Source organism: Rhinopithecus roxellana, chromosome 16, assembly GCF_007565055.1.
Source record: "Rhinopithecus roxellana isolate Shanxi Qingling chromosome 16, ASM756505v1, whole genome shotgun sequence".
Classification (NCBI taxonomy): Eukaryota; Metazoa; Chordata; class Mammalia; order Primates; family Cercopithecidae; genus Rhinopithecus; species Rhinopithecus roxellana.
In genome coordinates, this window is record NC_044564.1 from 117,258,895 (window position 1) to 117,269,181 (window position 10,287).

Genomic DNA, 10,287 nt, shown 5'->3' on the forward strand with positions numbered 1-10,287 from the left:
TTCCAATTTCTAGAAACGCTTTTATATCAGAGCACACAGTCACTTCTCTCTCTTTGACATCTTTTTTAACTCCAATAATTATTATTACACGCAATTCTTAATCTGAGTTTAATCTTGCATGTCTATATCACTTGTATAAGATTTATAAGAAATTCCAATTTGAATGAAATATTACCAATCGATATTTAATATATACTCTATTTTTTCTATAATTGAAATTCATACTTAACTCTGTAAATGCAGATTAATATTCCTATACTTACTTCTATTTCCCTTAGTGCCTAGCACAGAGCTATACATGTGTTTCATACTTATTTCAGTTCATTTAGCCCTTATAAAGTGCCTGCAATGTGCTATATTTTATGAAGAAAAATTTCTTACAATTTTATGAGAAAAATCTTCTTCTCACTGTTTTACAGATTAAAAAACTTTAAAAATCCAAAAATACTAGGTATTTTTCTAAAGAGTTAAACAGATAGAAAATGTCAACATGATAATGGTAATGGTGGTGACAATAATAATAAATGACTTCATTTACTAAATGCCACCAACAGAACAAAATAAAATCACCTATTTTGCTATTTATAACACATGTAGAAATAAAACTCCGAACATGATAGCACACAGGATGAAAGAAGAATATAAAAATGCTATGTTATAAAGTACTTATACTATATATAAAGTGGTATAATATTAGTTAATGGTTGAATAACCACTAAAATGTAAAACGCATTATAACCAGTAAAACACAAGTATACATATCAGAAAATAATAAAAATAGTAAATTAACCTAAAAGAAATGGGGAGAGAAGAACACATGAGACAAACAGAAAACAATTTGCAGAATAGTAGATTTACCAAATCTTTAATTGCATAAGTTTAAATGGTCTAAATGTACCAAATCAAAGGCATAGATTTTCAGATTGGATAAAATGTAAACCATACTTATATATTGTCTATAAGAAATTCATTTTCACATAAAGACGGAGAGTTTAGAAGTAAAATGAAAAAAAAGATATGACAAGGAAAATCTTACCAAAAGCACATATACACCATGGAATACTATGCAGCTATAAAAAAGGATGAGTTCGTGTCCTTTGTAGGGACATGGATGCAGCTGGAAACCATCATTCTCAGCAAACTATCGCAAGAACAGAAAACCAAACACCGCATGTTCTCACTCATAGGTGGGAACTGAACAATGAGATCACTTGAACTCGGGAAGGGGAACATCACACACTGGGGCCTATCATGGAGAGGGGGGAGGGGGGAGGGATTGCATTGGGAGTTATACCTGATGTAAATGATGAGTTGATGGGTGCTGATGAGTTGATGGGTGCAGCACACCAACATGGCACAAGTATACATATGTAACAAACCTGCACGTTATGCACATGTACCCTAGAACTTAAAGTATAATAATAATAATAATAATAATAATAAAAGAATGCTAGAGTAGCTATCTTAATATTAAACAAAACAGATTCAGAATAAGGATATTACTATAAAAATTGAATAAACAGAATAAGGATATTACTAAAGACAAAGAGAGACATTCCATAATGATAAGAGGTTAATCAACATGGCGTAATAATCTTGAATGTGAATACATCAAGTATTGAAACTTCAAAATACATAAAGCAAAAAACATTAGTAATAGAAAAGGGAAAAAAAATGTACAAATCTAGTTGGAGATTTCAACACTACCTTCTCAGGAATCGATAAAACAAGCTAACAAATACAAAAATCAATAAGGATAGAGAAAACCTGAACAAAATCATAAACCAACCTGACCTGATAAAAATTTATAGAATACTTCATTCCCAAAGAATAGAACACACCTTCTTTTCAAACAGCATTCACTATTATAGGCCATATTCTGGTACATTAAACAAACTGCAGTAAATTTAAAATGACTGAAATCATGCTAAATACACTCTCAAAATGAGCTACAAATCAATAATCCAAAGATGTCTGGAAAATTTCCAAATATTTGAATAGTAAGCAACATTATTTTGTTTATTTTGATTGCTCATTTACTTGTTTTTTGGTGCGAATATTTAAGATCTACTCTCTTAAACTTCAAGTATGCAATACATTATTATTAACGTAGTCACCATGCTGTTCATTAAGATCTCTAGAAATTATTCAATTTACAACTGAAAGTTTATACCATTTGACTAACATCTCCTCATTTTCTCCACCTCTTCAATCCATGACAACCATCATTCTATTCTATTACTCTGAGTTCAAATTTTTTTAGATACCAAATATAAGTTAGATCATGCAGTATTTGTCTTTCCGGGTCTGGCTTATTTCACTTAGCAGAATGTCCACTAGGTTTAACAGGATTGTTGCAAATGACAAGATTTTGTTCCTTCTTAAGGATGAATTACACGTATATGTAGGTAAGCATTTTCTTTATCATTTATCCATCGATGGAAACTTAGGTTGTCTCCATGTCTTGGCTATTGTGAAAAATGCTGTAATGAATATGTGAGGGTAGCTATCTCTTAAAAATATTGATTTCTTGTCATTTTAATATATATCAGAAGTGTGATTTTTTTGGGTCATATGGTAATTCTATCTTTAGTTTTTTGGAGAAATTTCATAATTATTTTCCATAATGGCTTTACCAATTTATAATTCTTCCAAGAGTACACAAACATTCTCTTTTCTCCACATGTTTACCAACACTGCTACTTTTTGATATTTTTATAATATCCATCCTAATAATTGTGAGGTGATATCTTTTGCTTTTTAATTAACATTTCCCTGATTATTAGTGATGTTGAACATTTTTTCATGTATCTGTTGACTGTATTCTTTCTTTGGAACAGTGTCTATTCAGGTCCTTTGCCCATCTTATAATCAGGTTATTTGTTTTGTTTTGTTTTTGCTATTGAATTATATGAGTTCCTTATTTATTTGTATATTAACCTTTATTGAACATATGATTTGCAAACATTTTCTGCCATCCTGTAGCTTGCCTTTTCATTGTGTATTGTTTCTTTCTTTTTTAGTTGACACAAAAATATATTTAATAAGCTTGTTATATAAAATCAAACACTTAACATTGTCAACATTTCTTCAATAATTCAAACTCACTGATATCTAACTGGGAGTAGCTTGTATTTTGGAAGACTTCCTAGCTAAAAGCATATTTACAACACATGTAAATATAACTGAAGAACTACTTCAAATAATGTTGAAATTCATAGAATTCTAGAGATTTATAGTTATAGTTTAGAAGTATCACCAAATTGTTTGCAATCAAATGTACAGCACTAATTATGAAAAATGCTTTATTAAACCAAAAGGGGAGAAAAACTGGGAGGGAAATATGTGGTGTTAAAGTCCTAAAAATATGGAACGCTTCACAAATTTGTGTGTCATCCTTGCGCAGGGGCCATGCTAATCTTCTCTTATCATTCCAATTTTAGTATGTGTGCTGCCAAAGCGACCACAGCGTATTGTTTCTTTTACTGTGTAGAGATTTTTAGTTAAATATAATTTTACTTGTTTATTTTTACTTTTTGTTCCCTGTGCTTTTGGTGTTACATTCAAGAAATGATTGTCAAGACCAATGTCAAAGAGTTCTTCCCTATATTTTCTCACAGGATGTTTACAGTTTTAGATCTTATATTTAAGACTTTACTTCATTCTGAGATGATTTTTTAAGGTATAAGTATAAAATTTCATTCTTTTACAAGTATATATCCAGTTCTCCCAACATCATTTACTGAAGAGACTTTTTACATTGTGTATTCTTGGAGACTTTGCCAAAGATTAGCTGATTGTATAAGTGTGGGTTTATTTCTGAGCTCTTTATTCTGCTTCACTGATCTATGAGTATGTTTTTATGTCAGTGCCATAATGTTTTGATTATTAGGATTTGTAGTAATATAATTTGAAATTAGGTACTATGAAGCCTCCAAATCTGTTTTTTTCAAGATTGCTTTCACTATATACAGTCTTATGTGATTCCATATGAAGTTTAGGATTGACACAGTTTTAAATACTTCCAGTGTCAAAGAATAAATTAATCAAAATGGAAAATATCAAAAACTTGTGGTGTACAGTTAAAATAGACCTTATGGATAAATCAAAAGGACTAAACTCATACTAGAGAATGAAAAACAATCCAAATTAATAATAATATGTTTTTGCCTATAGAAGCCAGAAAAAAAGAAAATTTAAAACAAAGTTAGCAGAAGATAGAAAAAAAGGGTTAAAATTCACCGACATAAAAAGAAATGCAGTAGAGAAAATTAATAAACCCCAAACCTTGTTCTTTAAAAATATCAATAAAATTGATCAATCTCTACCCAGACTGACAGCAAAATAGAAAGAGAGAATGTTGCTACACATATTATAAACATCAAAAAGAAGGTGAGATTATATTATGAACAAGTTTATATCAATACTATTTTATTTATTTTATTTATTTTTTTTATTATACTTTAAGTTCTAGGGTACATGTGCATAACGTGCAGGTTTGTTACATATGTATACTTGTGCCATGTTGGTGTGCTGCACCCATCAACTCATCAGCACCCATCAACACGTCATTTACATCAGGTATAACTCCCAATGCAATCCCTCCCCCCTCTCTCCTCCCCATGATAGGCCCCGGTGTGTGATGGTCCCCTTCCCGAGTCCAAGTGATCTCATTGTTCAGTTCCCACCTATGAGTGAGAACATGCGGTGTTTGGTTTTCTGTTCTTGCAATAGTTTGCTGAGAATGATGGTTTCCAGCTGCATCCATGTCCCTACAAAGGACACAAACTCATCTTTTTTTATGGCTGCATAATATGCTATGGTGTATATGTGCCACATTTTCTTAATCCAGTCTGTCACTGATGGACATTTGGGTTGATTCTAAGTCTTTGCTACTGTGAATAGTGCCGCAATAAACATACGTGTGCATGTGTGTTTATAGCAGCATGATTTATCATCCTTTGGGTATATACCCAGTAGTGGGATGGCTGGGTCATATGGTACTTCTAGTTCTAGATCCTTGAGGAATCACCATACTGTTTTCCATAATGGTTGAACTAGTTTACAGTCCCACAAACAGTGTAAAAGTGTTCCTATTTCTCCACATCCTCTCCAGCACCTGTTGTTTCCTGTTTAATGATTGCCATTCTAACTGGTGTGAGATGGTATCTCATTGTGGTTTTGATTTGCATTTCTCTGATGGCCAGTGATGATGAGCATTTTTTCATGTGCCTGTTGGCTGTATGAATGTCTTCTTTTGAGAAATGTCTGTTCATATCCTTTGCCCACTTTTTGATGGGGTTGTTTGTTTTTTTCTTGTATATTTGTTTGAGTTCTTTGTAGGTTCTGGATATTAGCCCTTTGTCAGATGAGTAGATTGCAAAAATTTTCTCCCATTCTGTAGGTTGCCTGTTCACACTGATGGTAGTTTCTTTTGCTGTGCAGAAGCTCTTTAGTTTAATTAGATCCCATTTGTCAATTTTTGCTTTTGTTGCTGTTCCTTTTGGTGTTTTAGACATTAAGTCCTTGCCCATGCCTATGTCCTGAATGGTATTACCTAGGTTTTCTTCTAGGGTTTTTATGGTTTTAGGTCTAATATTTAAGTCTCTAGTTCATCTTGAATTAATTTTCATATAAGGGGTAAGGAAAGGATCCAGTTTCAGCTTTTTACTTATGTCTAGCGAATTTTCCCAGCACCATTTAATTAAATTAATAAATATTAAATTCCCTATTTAATATTTTCCCCATTTCTTTTTTTCTCAGGTTTGTCAAAGATCAGATGGCTGTAGATGTGTGGTATTATTTCTGAGGACTCTGTTCTGTTCCATTGGTATATATCTCTGTTTTGGTACCAGTACCACACTGTTTTGGTTACTGTAGCCTTGTAGTATAGTTTAAAGTCAGTTATCGTGATGCCTCCAGCTTTGTTCTTTTGACTTAGGATTGTCTTGGCAATGCGGGCTCTTTTTTGGTTCCATATGAACTTTAAAGCCATTTTTTCCAATTCTGTGAAGAAACTAATTGGTAGCTTGATGGGGATGGCATTGAATCTGTAAATGACCTTGGGCAGTATGGCCATTTTCACAATATTGATTATTCCTATCCATGAGCATGGTGTGTTCTTCCATTTGTTTGTGTCCTCTTTTATTTCACTGAGCAGTGGTTTGTAGTTCTCCTTGAAGAAGTCCTTTACATCCCTTGTAAGTTGGATTCCTAGGTATTTTATTCTCTTTGAAACAATTGTGGATGGAATTTCATTCATGATTTGGCTCTCTCTTTGTCTGTTACTGGTGTATAAGAATGCTTGTGATGTTTGCACATTGATTTTGTATCCTGAGACTTTGCTGAAGTTTCTTATCAGCTTAAGGAGATTTTGGGCTGAGACAATGGGTTTTTCTAAATGCACAATCATGTCATCTGCAAACAGGGACAATTTGACTTCTTCTTTTCCTAACTGAATACCCTTTATTTCTTTCTCTTTCCTGATTGCCCTAGCCAGAACTTCCAACACTATGTTGAATAGGAGTGGTGAGAGAGGGCATCCCTGTCTTGTACCAGTTTTCAAAGGGAATTTTTCCAGTTTTTGCCCATTCAGTATGATATTGGCTGTGGGTTTGTCATAAACAGCTCTTATTATTTTGAGATATGTTCCATCAATACCGAACTTATTGAGCGTTTTTAGCATGAAGGGCTGTTGAATTTTGTCAAAGGCCTTTTCTGCATCTATTGAGATAATCATGTGGTTTTTGTCTTTGGTTCTGTTTATATGCTGGATTACGATTATTGATTTTCGTATGTTGAACCAGCCTTGCATCCCAGAGATGAAGCCCACTTGATCATGGTGGATAAGCTTTTTGATGTGCTGCTGGATCCGGTTTGCCAGTATTTCATTGAGGATTTTTGCATCGATGTTCATCAGGGATATTGGTCTAAAATTCTCTTTTTTTGTTGTTGTGTCTCTGCCAGGCTTTGGTATCAGGATGATTTTGGCCTCATAAAATGAGTTAGGGAGGATTCCCTCTTTTTCTATTGATTGGAATAGTTTCAGAAGGAATGGTACCAGCTCCTCCTTGTACCTCTGATAGAATTCAGCTGTGAATCCATCTGGTCCTGGACCTTTTTTAGTTGGTAGGCTATTAATTATTGCCTCAATTTCAGAGCCTACTATTGGTCTATTCAGGGATTCAGCTTCTTCCTGGTTTAGTCTTGGGAGAGTGTAAGTGTCCAGGAAATTATCCATTTCTTCTAGATTTTCTAGTTTATTTGCATAGAGGTGTTTGTAGTATTCTCTGAAGGTAGTTTGTATTCCTGTGGGGTCGGTGGTGGTATCCTCTTTATCATTTTTTATTGCATCTATTTGATTCTTCTCTCTTTTCTTCTTTATTAGTCTTGCTAGCTGTCTATCAATTTTGTTGATCTTTTCAAAAAACCAACTCCTGGATTCATTGATTTTTTGGAGGGTTTTTTGTGTCTCTATCTCCTTCAGTTCTGCTCTGATCTTAGTTATTTCTTGCCTTCTGCTAGCTTTTGAATGTGTTTGCTCTTGCTTCTCTAGTTCTTTTAATTGTGATGTTAGAGTGTCAATTTTAGATCTTTCCAGCTTTCTCTTGTGGGCATTTAGTGCTATAAATTTCCTTCTACACACTGCTTTAAATGTGTCTCAGAGATTCTGGTATGTTGTATCTTTGTTCTCATTGGTTTCAAAGAACATCTTTATCTCTGCTTTCATTTCGTTATGTACCCAGTAGTCATTCAGGAGCAGGTTGTTCAGTTTCCATGTAGTTGAGTGGTTTTGACTGAGTTTCTTAGTCCTGAGTTCTAGTTTGATTGCACTGTGGTCTGAGAGACAGTTTGTTATAATTTCTGTTCTTGTACATTTGCTGAGGAGTGCTTTACTTCCAACTGTGTGGTCAATTTTGGAATAAGTGTGATGTGGTGCTGAGAAGAATGTATATTCTGTTGATTTGGGGTGGAGAGTTCTGTAGATGTCTATTAGGTCCGCTTGCTGCAGAGATGAGTTCAATTCCTGAATATCCTTGTTAACTTTCTGTCTCATTGATCTGTCTAATGTTGACAGTGGGTGTTGAAGTCTCCCATTATTATTGTATGGGAGTCTAAGTCTCTTTGTAAGTCTCTAAGAACTTGCTTTATGAATCTGGGTGCTCCTGTATTGGGTGCATATATATTTAGGATAGTTAGCTCTTCCTGTTGAATTGATCCCTTTACCATTATGTAATGGCCTTCTTTGTCTCTTTTGATCTTTGATGGTTTAAAGTCTGTTTTATCCGAGACTAGGATTGCAACCCCTGCTTTTTTTTTGTTCTCCATTTGCTTGGTAGATCTTCCTCCATCCCTTTATTTTGAGCCTATGTATGTCTCTGCATGTGAGATGGGTCTCCTGCATACAGCAGACTGAGGGGTCTTGACTCTTTATCCAGTTTTCCAGTCTGTGTCTTTTAATTGGAGCATTTAGTCCATTTACATTTAAGGTTAATATTGTTATGTGTGAACTTGATCCTGCCATTATGATATTAACTGGTTATTTTGCTCGTTAGTTGATGCAGTTTCTTCCTAGCCTCAATGGTCTTTACATTTTGGCATGTTTTTGCAATGGCTGGTACCGGTTGTTCCTTTCCATGCTTAGTGCTTCCTTCAGGGTCTCTTGTAAGGCAGGCCTGGTGGTGTCAAAATCTCTAAGCATTTGCTTATCTGTAAAGGATTTTATTTCTCCTTCACCTGTGAAACTTAGTTTGGCTGGATATGAAATTCTGCGTTTAAAATTCTTTTTTTTTTTTTTTATTATACTTTAAGTTATAGGGTACATGTGCGTATCATGCAGGTTTGTTACATATGTATACTTGTGCCATGTTGGTGTGCTGCACCCTTCTGCATAGCAAAAGAAACTACCATCAGAGTGAACAGGCAACCTACAGAATGGGAGAAAATTTTTGCAACCTACTCATCTGACAAAGGGCTAATATCCAGAATCTACAAAGAACTCAAACAAATATACAAGAAAAAACAAACAACCCCATCAAAAAGTGGGCAAAGGATATGAACAGACATTTCTCAAAAGAAGACATTCATACAGCCAGCAGACACATGAAAAAATGCTCATCATCACTGGCCATCAGAGAAATGCAAATCAAAACCACAATGAGATACCATCTCACACCAGTTAGAATGGCAATCATTAAAAAGTCAGGAAACAACAGGTGCTGGAGAGGATGTGGAGAAATAGGAACACTTTTACACTGTTGGTGGCATTGTAAACTAGCTCAACCATTATGGAAAACAGTATGGCGATTCCTCAAGGATCTAGAACTAGATGTACCATATGACCCAGCCATCCCACTACTGGGTATATACCCAAAGGATTATAAATCATGCTACTATAAAGACACATGCACACGTATGTTTATCGCGGCACTATTCACAATAGCAAAGACTTGGAATCAACCCAAATGTCCATCTGTGACAGACTGGATTAAGAAAATGTGGCACATATACACCATGGAATATTATGCAGCCATAAAAAAGGATGAGTTTGTGTCCTTTGTAGGGACATGGATGCAGCTGGAAACCATCATCCTTAGCCAACTATCACAAGAAGAGAAAACCAAACACCGCATGTTCTCACTCATAGGTGGGAACTGAACAATGAGATCACTTGGACTCGGGAAGGGGAACATCACACATCGGGGCCTATCATGGGGAGGAGAGAAGGGGGAGGGATTGCATTGGGAGTTATACCTGATATAAATGACGAATTGATGGGTAAAATTCTTTTCTTTAAGAATGTTGAATATTGGCCCCCACTCTCCTCTGGCTTGGAGAGTTTCTGCTGAGAGATCTGTTGTTAGTCTCATGGGCTTCCCTTTGTGGGTAACCCGACCCTTCTCTCTGGCTGCCCTTAAGATTTTTTTCTTCATTTCAACTTCGGTGGATCTGGCAATTATGTGTCTTGCAGTTGCTCTTCTGGAGGAGTATCTTTTTGGTGTTCTCTGTATTTCCTGAATTTGAATGTTGGCCTGCCCTACTAGGTTGGGGAAGTTCTCCTGGATGATATCCTGAAGAGTGTTTTCCAACTTGGTTCCATTTTCTCCCTCACTTTCAGGCACCCCAGTCAGATGCAGATTTGCTTTTTTTTACATAATCCCATACTTCTTGCAGGCTTTGTTCATTTCTTTTTCTTCTTTTTTCTTTAGACTTCTCTTCTGGCTTCATTTCATTCATTTGATCCTCAATCACTGATACTCTTTCTTCCAGTTGATTGAGTCAGTTACT

General features: G+C 35.0%; 1 non-coding gene across 1 annotated transcript; it reads right to left on the reverse strand.

The window, feature by feature from the left end:
- Window positions 1-3,361: 3,361 nt before the first annotated feature.
- On the reverse strand, window positions 3,362-3,467 carry LOC115894135. The gene has a single exon (XR_004054170.1). It is a non-coding gene; the product is annotated as a U6 spliceosomal RNA (small nuclear RNA).
- Window positions 3,468-10,287: the final 6,820 nt, after the last annotated feature.